The sequence below is a fragment of the Phodopus roborovskii genome, unplaced genomic scaffold (genome assembly GCF_943737965.1).
Source record: "Phodopus roborovskii unplaced genomic scaffold, PHOROB, whole genome shotgun sequence".
Classification (NCBI taxonomy): Eukaryota; Metazoa; Chordata; class Mammalia; order Rodentia; family Cricetidae; genus Phodopus; species Phodopus roborovskii.
Window position 1 is genome coordinate 1 of NW_026126011.1, and position 15356 is coordinate 15356.

General features: G+C 39.7%; 1 non-coding gene across 1 annotated transcript; it reads right to left on the reverse strand.

The window, feature by feature from the left end:
• Positions 1-2510: 2510 nt before the first annotated feature.
• LOC127218283 (small nucleolar RNA SNORA26) lies at positions 2511-2632 on the reverse strand. The gene has a single exon (XR_007834177.1). It is a non-coding gene; the product is annotated as a small nucleolar RNA SNORA26 (small nucleolar RNA).
• Between the last annotated feature and the right edge of the window lie 12724 nt (positions 2633-15356).

The window sequence follows — 15356 nt, forward strand, 5'->3', positions numbered from 1 at the left end:
ATTGTGTGGTATCATGTGTGTTATTATATTAAAGGCTCTGAAACAGTCTCATTCTAAAGAAAACTGTATAATTACACTTAACCCCATGTTTCCCATGCATATATTGCGCTCCTAACAAAAAGTATTTTAAGGAGCCACCATTATTAAATCTCCTACGGTTAATAATCAAAATAAAAATATATGAAAAACTCATTGGATTCTAGACCTTGACTGACTAAAAAACTCATTAGTCTTTTTCTTCTTCATACTTCAGCTTTTGATGAGGAAGGGATAAATCCACCCTTGAGACAGTGGGGATAGGGTAAAGTGGTCAAGGGACGCAAACAAAAAACACTCATGCCACCTAGAAAACAGAGACAGAAAACTGGAAGAAAAAAATTGACAAAAAAAACAGTGGGATATATGTAAGCAGAAGGTAAGGAAGAAAAACCATGAAGACATTAGAAATGAAGTCAGTCAGAAGCACAAAGGCCAACATCTAAAAGAAGTCTCAGAAAGAAAAGGCTATGTTATGACTCCCTCCTTAAAAACAGTTAGCATAGGAAAAAGCAATATTGGGATCCAGGAGAGCCATGAAAGTAGGGATATTTACTCTTAGTTGGGAAGTAGATACAGCTGCAAACTTTTTAATATTGTTAAAAACACTAAACACAGACACCCCAAATTTAAAGAAGAAAAGGGAAAGAAAGAAAGTTGAGGCTTTAGTACTAGTGTGTAGTATCCCTACAATAAAATCCTTTAAAATATACTTACATAAAAATATTTCTGTTAATCCCTGTTCAGTTTTTAAAAACCACCTGTTAGCATAACGCAGAACACTAAGACCTAACTCATTCCCCTGAAATAACAAGTTTCTCCAATTCGTTGTACAGTCTAAACATAAAATGCAGGTTAGAGAGAAATGGCTCAGAGCATGTTTGTTAGTCTTGCAGAGGACCAAGTTTAAATGCCATCATAGACACATTCTAGCTCACAGTCATCAGTAATTCCAGCTCCGGGGCATCCAACAATGGCCCACTAATCACTTCTGTAGATCAGGAACACATAACACACACACATACATACAAGCAAAACAGTCATACACATAAAAGGAAATAAACTAAAAAACAAAAACAAAAAAACCTAGAATGACCGATTCGCTTATTATAAGTGGCTACTTACTGATCTGTATCCTCTCCAAAGAAATAAGAAAATGGTAAGCAGTACAATGGCAACCACACATATCAGCGATTCTAATGATGGCTCACTAGGATCAAAGCTTGTTGTCATATCTTCAGGCACTGCTGCCACAACCTTCAGAGACAAAGAAAATAAACCTATAAGCATGCTTCTTCAACAGTACTGGTACAAAGACAGGCGCAGTTGGCTGTGGCCAACTCTATTCATATTGAATGGGCTACCATAAAATACAAAGCGAATGCCTCCAAACATGTTTTCTAGTAAATTACAATTGTTCTTATTGAGGGGCTAAGTGTGGTGAAACAGTAGTTTTCAAACAGAAGTTATGGGGAGATTCCAGGAGAGTTAAAGGATAAGGATATAGTATCAAGAAAAGACTGTGTTTCATTCTTTTATGTTGCATTTGTTTAACTCTGTAAAGCTACATTACTTTGCCTGTCTAAAACACCTGATTGGCCTAATGAAGAGCTGGACAGACCAATAGCTAGGCAGGAAAAAATAGGCAGGGGCTGGCTGGCATGCAGAGAGAATAAATAGGAGGAGAGACCTAGAGAAGATCCAGGGACAAGAGGAGGAGGCACCAAGGGCACCAGTCACAGAGTAAGAAGGAAAGCAAGGCATATAGAAAGCAAGGGAAAAGAGCTCAGAGGCAACACATAAAGAGAAATGGGATAATTTAATTTAGAAAAGCTGGCTAGAAAAAAGCTGAGCTAAGACCAGCCATTCGTAAGTAAGAATAAATCTCCATGTATTTATTTAGGAAATGGGTGAGGGACACCATCCCTACCAAAGATTTTTAACATCCAGTAAAAAAAAAAAAAAAAGTATCAATGATCTGGATTGGGTTCTTTTCCCCTGAGTTTAAGTTCATGATTTATCCATATGCACTGGGTTTGAAATAACATTTCCTGCAGAGGAAAAACACTTATCTGCAGCTTGTCCTCTGAGGAAGGGAGAGTGACAAGAAACAACTGACAGAGCTTCAGAGTTGGGATTTAAACCCTTCCTTCCTGTCTCTTGAGTTAAATTAATGCAGTTGGAGCCCCAAAAAGAAAATGGCTCTTTCAAAAACAACCCTAGAAATGATGGGCTTGACTCTTTCCAGGCATCAACATACACCATCTAGAAACTCCACAGCTGTCTTCTCCTTGGGGGTCTGACAAAATGAACAACAAATCCTTAGATAATTACTATCTATAAAACCTGTTTTATGCTAGTACATGACAAGGACCTTTTACAAGCTGCTATCTACAGCTTCTCCAAAAAAAAAAAATATATAATGCAATAGTATCCTCTTTTTTTATTCCCTGTATCTTTATTTTCCTTTTTACATCTGTGACTCCAGAAAGGATCCAAAGTGTAGGTGCACAGCCTCTGCTCTGGGTTTTATGGAGAGTTCCTTTAATCTTGTGTTTTAGATCCTTCAGGTACAGGACTGACCTTGCAAGGGCTCAGAAAAGGGTTAAAAATATTTTATCCTGGTCCTGTCTCTTTCTCACCTGAGCCACATACACAAAAGTGTGATATCATGTTGCAAGGCAATGATAACAATGATTTGCCTCTAGGATCACAAGAACAGATATTCAGGCATGGCAAATATTTCGATTATCTCTCTCCAAAGACTATGAATGTATAACCAAGCCCTCCACATACCCTCTAAAATATTCTTCCACATCTCACAGAGTAATTAATTGCATATATTATCTCTTCCTGAATCCATCTTCCCTCAGTGGGTTATTCTAGTCTTTATCACCAGGCCCCAATACTAACTGATCATAAACAAGTAGATTGACTCCTCTGATAGCAGGTAAAAAGACTAAGACTAAAACTGTTACTAGACACAAAGATGTGATTGAAAAGGCTAGCTCAGTCTTTAAGTTGTAGGATTTTATGCAAGAGAACCACAAAATGAAGTAAAATCTGTTGAAGTAAGGATAAAACAAACCGTTCATCAACAGTAATTATTTTTAGATCTCACTTTCAGTGAGTCAGCATGAAAAGAGAACAAGGTAAAAACACTACAAATAAGTTAGACTATCATATTAGCAAAATACTATGCAATAATAGCAGAAAATACATTCACTCTCAAATGTACATGGAAGATTCTTCAGAAAAAATCCAGGCACTAAGCTAAAACACACCTCAATGGTTTCTTTGTTTGTTTTTTTGTTTTGTTTCTTTAAATAATCAAATCACAGGGCCAAGCCCAAAGAAATGGCTCAGCAGCTGAAAACATTTGCTGCTCTTGCAGAGGAGCAGACTTCAGTTCCCAGAATCCATGTCAAGAAGTCCCTAAGTGCCTGCCCATGACTCCAGCTCTGTGAGATCTGATGCCCTCTTGCTGCTTCCTTGGGCAGCTGAAGCTTACAAGCACATACACACACATACAAATAGTTTAAAATAGTAAAAATTCAATTAAAAAATTCCCATGTCAAGAAGCATCTTCTCTGATTACAACGGCTTAAAATTAGTTATCAAAAAAACAGGAAGGGCTGGAGAGAGAGCTCAGCAGTTAAGAGCATTTGTCATTCTTGTAGATAAATGACCCATGTTTGGTTCCCAGGATCCACTTGGTGGCTCACCACTATCTATGACCCCATTTCCAGGTTTCTTTAAGCACAGCAAACATGTGACACATGGACATACATGCAAGAGCAAAACATCCATGAACATAAAGGATTTTTTTTTCAAATAATAAAATGCAACACAAAACAACGAATTCAGTGTGTAATAGGAAAATTTATAGTCATAAAAGATTTTGTAAAAAATATGTGGGGACAAGGGGCTGGAGAGATCTCACAATGGTTAAAAACATTAGCTAGTTGTCAAGAGGTTCTGAGTTCAGTTCCTAGCATCCACACGGTAGCTCACAACCATCTGCAATGAGGTGCCCTCTTCTGGCTTGCAGGGATATAAGGAGAAAGAACACACTATATATAATAAATAAATCTAAATAAAAATTTTAAATATTATTGGTCCAGGAAGATAGCTCAGCAGGTAAAAACTTTGCCACCAATCCTCAGGACCTGTGTTTGACCCCCATCACCAATGTGGTAGAAGGATAAAACCGACTCTTGGGGCTTTGCATTTACACACACACACACACACACACACACACCATATATACACAGAAAGGTATGTAATGTTCAGTTAAAAAACCCAATGTCAAAATCCACAGTAAAAGAAATGAAGAAAAAGAAGATCTCAACAGATAGTAATAAAATATGTAAGAAAATCAACCTTCTAATCATCAGGAGACTGCAAACTAGGACTACTTTTCTCAATCTGACAAACAGCACCAATAGAAAACTCACAGCTAACACCATCCTGAAGGGGAGAGGACTGTTCCCTTACAAAATGCAACACACATCCACACAGCCCACTGAACCACAGAAAATCCAGACAAGTCTGCAAAATCCCTCCATGTTCCTCACCCACAACCTTATCAAAAATAAGTGTTGGTAACTGCTAGGTGCCTGTGTATTTTATATGAAAAGCCAGAGGCTGCTGTGGTAATGTCTTCCTTTTCTACCTCAATTTTTCTAAGGCAGAGTCTCTCACTCAATCTAGAGCTCACACATTCTCTGATAGACTGATTACCAGTGAACCTGGGATTCCTCTATTCACACCTCCACCCAGCATTTACATAAGGAACTCCAGAGCACTTTCCTTTCTGAACTGAGCCATCTCCCTAGGCCCTAATTGTGGATTCTGAGGGAGATGTGTGTGACCTGAAATCATCTCTCATCTACAATATGCTTCTCTTCCCATAAGCCTCATCTCAGTAACTTAACTGACACAGCCAGGAACTTGGGATTATTCTAGATTCTCCCACACATCCCACCCCTCTCTACAGCTAATCAAGAAAGTCACACTCATTTTGGCTCTTATTTCTTCTTGCCCCATTTAGGACCAACTTCTCTAGATCCTTACCCCTATCAATTCTCCCTTCCTGTGTTTTTTCCTTGACATTTGATTCTCATACTATCAGGAATATCTATACATTTTTTCTATGGGTCTCACCACTGATGAGCCTGTGCTGGATCTCACACCCCACACCAATCCTTGAGACCCACTGGTCTACAGTAAGCATCATTTCACATCAGGCCCTTGGCTCACTTATGCTGTGAGCTCCTGTCAATGCTGTTTTCACACCTCATCTACTGAAACTTATTTGCTCAGTCTAAAGACTTTCCCAGCAACCCAAGGAAAAATAATCCACTCCCTTCCCTTGTTTTGCATGTGTACTTCTATAGGCAATAGACTTCAACTGTGGATTAATTTTGTGTATTTTCTCCCCAAACAGCCAACATGATGAAAATGACCAAAATCCTAATTTCATTTAGAACCTCCATAGAGCATTTTTATTCATGAGCATGGCACTACTTACTTTAAATTCACAGAACATGAAGATAATTAGAACTGGCAGCAGCTCAAAAAATCCTCCATGGGCACACCACGGTGGCAGTACGAGGCACCGCCATCCCTTGCCCACGATGGGGGGCCTTGCAGCTGGACAGATGGACAGCAGCAGAGCAGAGCACAGTCAGGGGGGCACTGGGAAAGGGAAGGGTTCTGGGGCCGGCTGGCACCACTGCCCTCTCCACCTCCTTATCTCAGTTGACGCGTCAACACTGGCACTCTGACCTCCAGCACCAGAGTCCTGGAGAGCTGGAGCAAGAGAAGCTGAAGCACCCAGTGTGGGGCTGCAGGCCTACACTCTGAGGCCTGGGGCACAGCCCCGGAGTAAAAGCTCAGCCCCCCTATCCCCAGCTACTATTGCACTCTGTCCTATCAAGTCAAAAAAACACTCTTCTATGGAACACTAAAAGCTGAAACACCAAGTTTGGGGCTACAGCCCTACACTCCGAGGGCTGGGGCACAGCCCCAGAGTGAAGCTCAGCCCCCAAGTTCACAGCTACTATCACACTCTGTCCTATCCTCTACAGTCCAAAAGCCACACTGTAGTAGCTAGGCGGAAACTCTCCTACGCCAGAGACGTCATCCTCTGTCATAATCAGTGTCAGAAAACGGCCTCTGATGTAAGAGACGATGACGCATTCACACTTAGAACTCACTGTGATCAGCCCAGTTATACTACTTGACTCTAAGAAATATCCCTTCTTGACTCGGAATTAATAGCAGTGGTGTGTGTGTGTGTGTGTGTGTGTGTGTGTGTGTGTGTGTGTGTGTGTGTGCTAATTCCTGAGTGTGTGTGTGTGTGTGTGTGTGTGTGTGTGTGTGTGTGTACTAATTCCTGAAGACATTCTGCTCAGCACTGCCCTATTTAGCATCCTATTTGTAGGCCTCATGAAATAAGCTGATGCTCTTGTGTATCTCAAATGTAGGACCTGAGAGTCACTGCTCTGAAATGTCTTTTTATTTTTCAGGGTCAGGTCTCATTTCATTGCTCCATGAGCTTCCATATAATGACTGCTTTGAATTTACTCCAAGAAAACTATGTAGGAACTTGGCAAAGTATGTTGGAAAGAAAAACAAAAACAAACAAACAAACAAAACAGACCATCTAAAGTTTTTAAGCAATAGAATTTTGGTTTGTTTTTCCCCTAAGTTACCTTCAGGGTGATTGAACAGAAGAATCAACTGATAAGTATTAATTGCCCTCAAGGAAGTTCTGGGAGCTACCTGTGTTTGCTGTACCCAATGAACCACACCAAGTTGCAAAACTAGGTACCACCTGTACTTGCCCAAATTCAGTTTATCACTTTGGACCATGTGGTTTTAGGGCAGAGCTGACTGGTATGGGGTTTTGGCCCCAACTAAGCTTTCATACATGCAGAATAAGCCTGAAACTCCAGTGCATGTGTGCTGTAGGCCAGCAGTGACACTGTTCAAATACACTAAGCAGAAAATGTCAACATGGCATATTGGCAAGGTAGTGAAGAAGAGACTGAGATCCTTTATAATTTGGATCTGGTTGCATTCTTGATGACTCCTTTTCATAGTTTTCTTAGTAGAATTTTTTTTTTTGTTTCTTGGAACAGGTTTTTCAGAGGCTGCCTGGGAACCTGCTCTTATACACCAGGCAGGTCTTGGACTCATAGAGATCTGCATACCTCAGCCTCAAAGGCTGGGATTAAAAGCCTGCAACACTCCTGACTGGTTCTTAATAGATTTTCAATAGCTGTTATAATCCCTTTAGTTTGGAGATGGAGATATGATGATATATACCACAAAAGGTTATTCTTTATTAGTAGTTTTTGGTATTACCCGAGGGAGTATTCATTTACGTTAAAAATAAAAGCTCTGTTGACCTCCATATTTTCTGCTTTGAATTCCCATCTCCAACCTGTTACTCCATCCCAAGAATTGCACTACTAACTTCTTTATTGTTTTCACTTCTCAGTGTTCACTTGAACATCTTATTTGAATCAGTTTCCACAAACATCAAGAGCTACACATTGAAGCACATATGACTTTTCAAATCCAGCTCCAATAATTCTTCAAAACTCTTCATAATTCTGTTATTTCCTTGGTGTGTGCTTCAGGATTATTGTTTAGAGGGGGGCGTGATATTTGCAAATTGCTTCACAATAGTGTCTCTTATATAAAAAACACTTCTCAAATGTGACCTCAATGTTCACATAAACACAAGAATATCCTCTTCTTTTTAGATGGTCTCCTGAGTCCTAGGAACACTCCACCTTTGCAATTCTTTCATTGATATACAAAACTTGTGAGCACAGCAAATGTTTAGACAGATATTGTCTTGAAGAATTAAGTGAACTCTTTCTACACTTTTAATTATTTATTTGTCAGTGTCTGTGTGGGCAGGTGAACCCTTGCCATTGTAAACATAAGGTCAGAGGCCAAATTAGGATTTGAATTGTTCTCTCCTAATTTTGAATTCTGTAAGTCTAGAAGACTTAACTTAGGTCTTTAGCTTTGACAGCAAGCATCTTTACCCACAAGGCTATCTCAAGGCCTAAAGAATCAGATCATAAGAATTTGATTTATTATTTTTATTTGATCAGTCAAATGAACAAATTTAAGTGAAATGAAGAAACAATAGAATTATTTTTCCTATTTTATTTGTCTGTTTTGCTGTGTGTGTGTGTGTGTGTGTGTGTGTAAGAGCATGCTACAGAAAGGATCAAGAACCATGTGTGTTTTAACATGAACTACACTCACAGCTATGTTTTATTACTGTACTATCTAGGGATGATATTCTTTTCCTTTTTGCACTCTCTGGGATGGTAAATTGCCTACATAGACACTTAGCTATACTCAATATCTGGATTTCTTACCAACCATAATATAAATAGTAAGGGCCTGTAATGGAGGGTGGATGTCAATATAACCATATTCTAACTAGTTTGGAGAAAAGCCTCAATGTCAGGATCAAAATATTTGAAGTTTTTTCATTTATGTTAGTTGCATGTCTTGCATGAGTAGAATGAAGTTATACTCTTTTCGTGAGTGACCATTGAGGAGGGTCATTTTGTCAGTGAGATGAAGAAATTCAGACTGCCACATGAGAGATTTGCTTTCCATGTATTGTGAAAGAAAACAAATTTAAAACAACCAGAAATTAACCAAGTGGCATGTAGGGTTTTTTCCCTTAACCACTCATGTGTCTGGTGTTCACATACACGTGGCTGCCCTTTAATTTGTGGTCCTTCCAAGTGAGTTGAGGGACAACTAAAAAGGAGAAGTTGGATAACATTCAGCAGATGACCCCAGGACAGAAAAGTTGCTTTCTTGTGATTAAATCCATAATGACAAACACACCTGTGTAGTTCTGTGCTGTGACTTTGCTGTGTTTACTTCCCCCCACCTCCCTGTCAGGGCTAAGTCAGTGTGCTGTAATCTAACCGAGATCAGTTCTCAGCTTCTTTTTGAAATGATCTGTCCAGTCATAAGGAGTTAGTTTTCCTACTAATTCAATAACTATATTCTTCAATAGGATTTTAATTTCAAACCATTGTTGTGGGGTATTAATGACTTCATTAGACCCAAGATAAATGATAAATGATAAACAGGTGTTTCATTAGTGAACAACTTATACAGATAATAGTAAAGAACCCCTGAAACAGTCCTGCTTCAGAAGATGCAGTCTCTGCCCTTCTGATGCTCTCCAAGAACCTGAGAAAGTACCCACCCCTAACCCCCACTTCTCTCCCTTCAGGTAAAGGTAATTATCTTTATTCATAGTAAGAGGTAAGTATAATTTTAAAAGTGAGTTACGTATCAGAAGTAGACATAATCACAGTCATACTGATACACAATCTGTTTGTTCCGTTGGCACTGTAATTTAGAAAATTAAACATGGGTACAATATAAAGTTCACATTCCTGAAGGCAATTTAACTAGAGCATTTTCTCTGTTGGCTACACTCTTGTCCATAGATCACATGCCATGTCAGGTCTCTCCACTCTTGTGATTAAAGAAAGCTCTGATGTAGACTGACCAAAGACTATGTGCCTGAATTAGAACTACAACTATATCTTAGAAGCACCATACCACTCCAGGTGAGCCATCATCTCCTGAAATACTCTTAGGTGTCAAGAAACTGTCATTCCTCCCTTAGAGCAGAATCCCAAAGACCCAACTGAGTGTTGGTTGAAAGCATGCTGAATCTAGTTCAACAGTCCATTACCCATTGGTAGGTAAGGTACACAGTAAGCAGTGGATTTCTTTCTTTGGGTATTTGTGTGACAGGGGCTCTTGTAGCCTAGGCTGGCCACAAACTTATTGTATAACTCAAGACTTCCTGGAACTTTGGGCCTTCCTGCCTCTACTTCGCCAATTCTGGTATTGTAGGAATGAACCACTATTTATATCTGGTAGGCGTGGTGGTGGGTGTGCATTATTCCTAGAGCTTCCTGCATGTTAGATAAGTACTCTACTAACTGAGCTGAGTACATGTCCTTTTAGACAGCATTGTTTGTGTTGCTGTATTGTTTAACTTTTAAACTCTTCCCAGACTGCTCTCTCTGTTTACAGCTCAGTTTTAAGTATACATATATAAGTATATATTGAAACTATATCAATTACTGAAATTTCAAACATTATTAATTTCACACGATGTGGGATCTAATGTAATTTTTCCCTCAGTGCACTGAAAAATCTAATAGTTTTTAAGGCAGTAATATTTCAGTAAACTAAATCGCTACAACAGCCCAGTTCACAAATAAGAACGCTTGATGCCAAGATGAGTTTCATTTCAGAGTGTGACATTCTGAAGAGTGTCCAAGTAGTCAGGGAATGATCCAGTGGACAGTCTCCTTAAGTTCCACGGATCTAAACAGAAGCTGCTTCTGAGATGTGATATGATGAAAGGAAGGTACTGCAAAGATGGGATGGGGTTCTTCTCCTGTAGGTAGATCTGGCTGGGATCATGTTCCTCTGCCTCACTGAGCTTCTGTCCTTCCACAGTAACTTGTATTTACAGAGGTGATTTGTAAGTAGGTTTCTGTGGCTTTTTAAGTGGAATAAGGCAAGTATGTTAGTTAGGTTATGATCACACACTAAATAAGTTTCCCTTGATGTGTTACTACCTATACAGACCAGCTTTCAGTTTCTGCAAAGTTTCTTTCAGAGATGCTGATGTTGGGAGATGGGAGTCCTAGAATTCAGCACTGCAGCTGATGTTGGTTTTTAAGTACATCACTACAACTTTGGCTGTGGGTATGGAAACAGAATGTCTAAGTTTCAAATGTTACAAGAGATGTGGAAGCAACTCCCATGTTTGGCTCTCTCAAAATAGTCAGGTTTTACTTATATCGAGAAAGATCTTCTATCCTTGTACTCTCAGGAAACTGTCAGCTGTCAGTGATCACTGTTGCTCAGAGATGTCTATGAATGTTTCTTGGCAATGAGCTAATTGGGAGCTACATGAGAAAACTAGCCAAGGAGACATGGAGAAGTGTTGATGGTGGGATGTAGTTTGTTTTTAATGTTACTTCAGTTATAATCTGTGGAGTTTAGAATGACCTGCAAATGCTGACAGAAAACTCCAGACTCTTGAACCCTGCTCCAGACCTAATGAATCTAGAATGAGCACCGGAACTTGAATTTTTGGTATATTACCCCCAGATAATAAACCCTTATGATCCTTCTATTGCTCTGAAGTTGCCTTTTCCTACTCCAACCTCCATATAGCATGCATTCCTAAAACACATCTGAGATTGGATCAATCTGGTATTAAAAACTCTTTTATTTTTCCGCTCTAAGGTATTTCCCCATTCTCTTTAGTAGGGTATACATACTTTGCAGGCTTCTGCTCTTTCCATATGAACCTCCTTCAATTTCAACCTTTGAACTTACCTGGGCTATAGCTGACTTCACAGGAATAGGCACATCTAAACAGGGAATGAAAACTGACTTCACAAGTTCACCTTTAGCATTCATATGCTCATGGTGGTACACATGAGTGCATAGAGTAATCATAAATATTAGAAAGATTTCAGGCTATATTTATTTCACCAAAACACATATAGTCAGGTGTGCATAGTGTGTGCACATGCTTGTCAGTCTGTTTATATATATATGTACACATCTTCTATTTTTTCCCCTTTAGGTATTTGAGAAATTCTGCTTCCTACTTGTTTTGCAGACCAAATTGAAAGTTAATCTCCTCTGGAAATTTCCATCTGATTGTGTCCATATTCTCCCCCTCCTTTTAATTGTCATTCTATCAGATGGATGCTGTGCACCCACTTATCATTTATACCAGCAGAGTTCATTGTATTCTGTAATTACAGATGTGGGAGGTTATTACCAAATGTATATCAGTAAACCGTCTAGAATGTACTGTCCATACCCTTTCCACACAGCACCCGTGTGGCTGTAGAGAAAGAGTAATGATAGGGTACCGTGCTCTTCTGAGGCTTGCTTTGCTACATGTAGACATAATGACTTCCACATCTCTCATGGACTCTGGAAAGGGCAGCTACCATTTTGATACTTGTACAGCCCTTGGAGTCACCCAGGTTTGAGGAAAAGAGTCTTTCTATTAGGATGCAGATTTTTAAGCCCAATCCCAGATTCTGGTGACTAGAGATTCCACTAGTACATAATTTTACAAGGAGTCCATCTGGCAGATGTATTCCCAAATTCTGTTATACAAACACCAGGTGAAATGATAAATAGCTATTCCTGCATGTAGAGGGTTTGTCTCATACAGTGACACTATGCAATGATGGGGTCGATACCTCATATCACTGATATTGGCCTCTGGCTTCTCTTTAGCCCCAGGAACTCTTAAGCTGTCCCTAAAATACGGTATATTTATGTGTGTGTACAGGAGTATGTACATTTGTCAGGGGAGGGCTGAAGTTCACTTTAAAGATCTTCCTCAGCCACTTTATATGTTATTTTTAAGAACATTTCACATTGATCTTGAATGTGACTGATTTCAGTTAGAACAAGGAGATATTGAGCCTCAGGAAATGTTCAGTCTGTGCCTCATGATGTATAGTGTCTCATCAGATTTTTATCAAATTCTTAAAATTAAACTCGGGTTCTCATATGTATTATATGTATAGCTCTTAGACTAAGCCATTTACCAAACCTCCTAATGTTCCTTTTTAATAGCAAGGAGAAATAAATATGTGTCTTGCCACTTCTGTTGCTCTCACTGTAGGTAGAAGGAGCACACCTACTCATGCTACCATGAAGCACCAGAATGTTCACACACTGGAGAGGGTGTACTATAAGTGTGTCGTCATCTAACTGATATACCCAAAATTCTAGCCACTTCGCCAAAAAGACCACCTACTTAGCCATGGCTAGACTGAAGGCCAGCTGCTCTTCAGACTGTGTTGATTGATATTTAAATGCTCATCTTTGTTCCATATCTTGTGGCACACATTCTGTTGGCCACTTTTGTTCTCCTTCCTCATTTAATGCTTCTCTCAATTGTGTGTCATGTCTATCACATAGTTCCCCCTGTTTTGTGAGTCAGGAGATTGAGTCAAAGAAGGTAAATTTTCTGGAATTCATCTCAGAGGACTCCCTAGCTGGTTCTCACAAGCCTCTTCAGGTGCCCCCACCCTATGACTGCATGATACAGTTCCTGCTCAGGTGGTTTTACACAGAACCAGAACACTGCCAGAACAACCACCCAGAACTTAAATGACTTTTCTATGTGTCAAAACATTTTTCTTTTTCTTTATTCTTCTCTCATACATTATATCACAAACACAGACTCTACCTCTCCCCTTCCCCCAGTCCCCTTTTGCTTATCTCTCCCATAGATCTACTGCCTCTGTTTCCCTCAGAAAAGAGCAGATCTCCCAGTAATATCAACTGAACACAGCATAACAAGGTGCAATTATACTACCCATAAACACTCACATCAAGAAATAACAAGGTAACCCTGTAGCAACAAATCAGTTTCACGAGCAGGTAAAAGAGTAAGAGACACCTTACTCCAAATTTTAGTAGTTCAACAAAAACCCCAGGGTAAACAAATACAGCATATATTGCTAGGGCCTAGGACAGACCCTTGTAGGCTCTGTGGTTACTTTAGTCTCTGTTCTGAGCCCCCGTGATTCCTAATAGTTCATTCTGTATGCTGTGTTCTTTTGGTGTCCTTCATCCCTCTGGCTCCTACAATCCTTTCTCCAACTCTTCTCCTTGAGGGGACCGGGGTCCTGAGCTCTGCCTCATATTTAGCTGCTCCCATCAGGTGCTGGAGGAAGCCTGTCTGATGATGATTAGACTAGGCCTCAATCTATGTGTGTAGCAGAATATCACTAGGAGTAATTTCACTGACTTATTCCTCCCACCCTACCTCCCTCCCTCCCACCACCTCCTTTAGTCCATATTTCCTTCTTGACCTTCCAGCATCTGGATCTGGCCATTCAGGCAGGATTGGGGATGTGCTCCCTCTAGTGGCTCGGGTCTGAAGTTTGAACAATCATCAGTACTCCTACAAGCTCTGGACCACCCACCACTACCCCAGTGCATGTTACAGGCAAGACAGGTTGTGGGTATTCAGGGTTTTTCTTTTTTGTTGTTGTTCTTGTTGTTGTTAGTGTTTTGTTTTGTTTTGACTAGGTTGGTGTCTCAGACCTCTTACTGGGAGCCTAGTCTGACTACAGAACATAGCCAGTACAGGCTCCATATAATCCATTCCAAGGAGTGTGCACAAGGCTCATGCTCATGAAAGTTTCCACATTGTCTCCTAATCCCCAAACACTCACCTATTCCAGTTCTGCTCCTTGTACTGTTTCCCTCTGTCTCTTTCTCAACCTGCTCCCAATCCACCCACAAAACCTATTCTAGTTCATCTTCCCAGGGACATCCTTGTGCCATCCCTGCCCTTTATCTAAATGCACTTGGTCTGTGAATTGTACATGGTTATCCTTTATTTAAAAACTAATATCCAGTATGAGTGGGTACATAACATGTTAGTCTTCTGGGTCTGGGTTGCCTTATTTAGGATTTTTTTTTGTTTGTTTGTTTCATCCCATTGCAAGAAAATTTCCTGGTGTCACTTTTTTCTCTAATAGCTGTGTAATACTCCATTGTAAAACTGACCACATATTTTTATCCACACTTGCAGTGTCAGTGTGATTTTTCATTTAGAGAAATAGGTTCAAATTGGTAAGGAACCTATTTTTCACAAGTAAATATTTCCTTACTAGTGAGAGAAAGCTTACAGAATATAAATACAGTTACTTTGTTGTAATAATGGAGTAATTTTATTTTACAGGTGAGAAAATTAAGGCCCAGGGAGATTTAAACGTTTAAAAGCTAGTGATGCCTAAATGTAATTAACTTACAAAGCAGAAAAGGAAGAAGGCAGAGGAGAAGGAAGAAAAATGGTTTCCTGGGACAATCAAATAGCTCTAGCATTTAAAGTCTTTGCTGCTTAGTCCTAAAAACCTTAGTTTGATCCCTGATATTTTCATTGTAGTATGAGATGAGAAATTTGCAGAAGTTACCCTCCCACTACCACATATACACTATAATGTATACAAATATACACACACTAAATTAATTAATATATTTAGAAATCAGTGTCTTCCTTGCTGGGGAGAACTGTTCTGCCTAAGAATTACTTGGCTATTAAGCAGGAGGATGTGATTTGATCTCTGGAACCATGCTAAATATACCAGGCATACTTGTGTACTCTTGTAATAAAGGTTTGGGGTTCACTGGTCAGTTAGCCTAGCCCAATTGATGAGCTTCAAGCCAAAGAGACA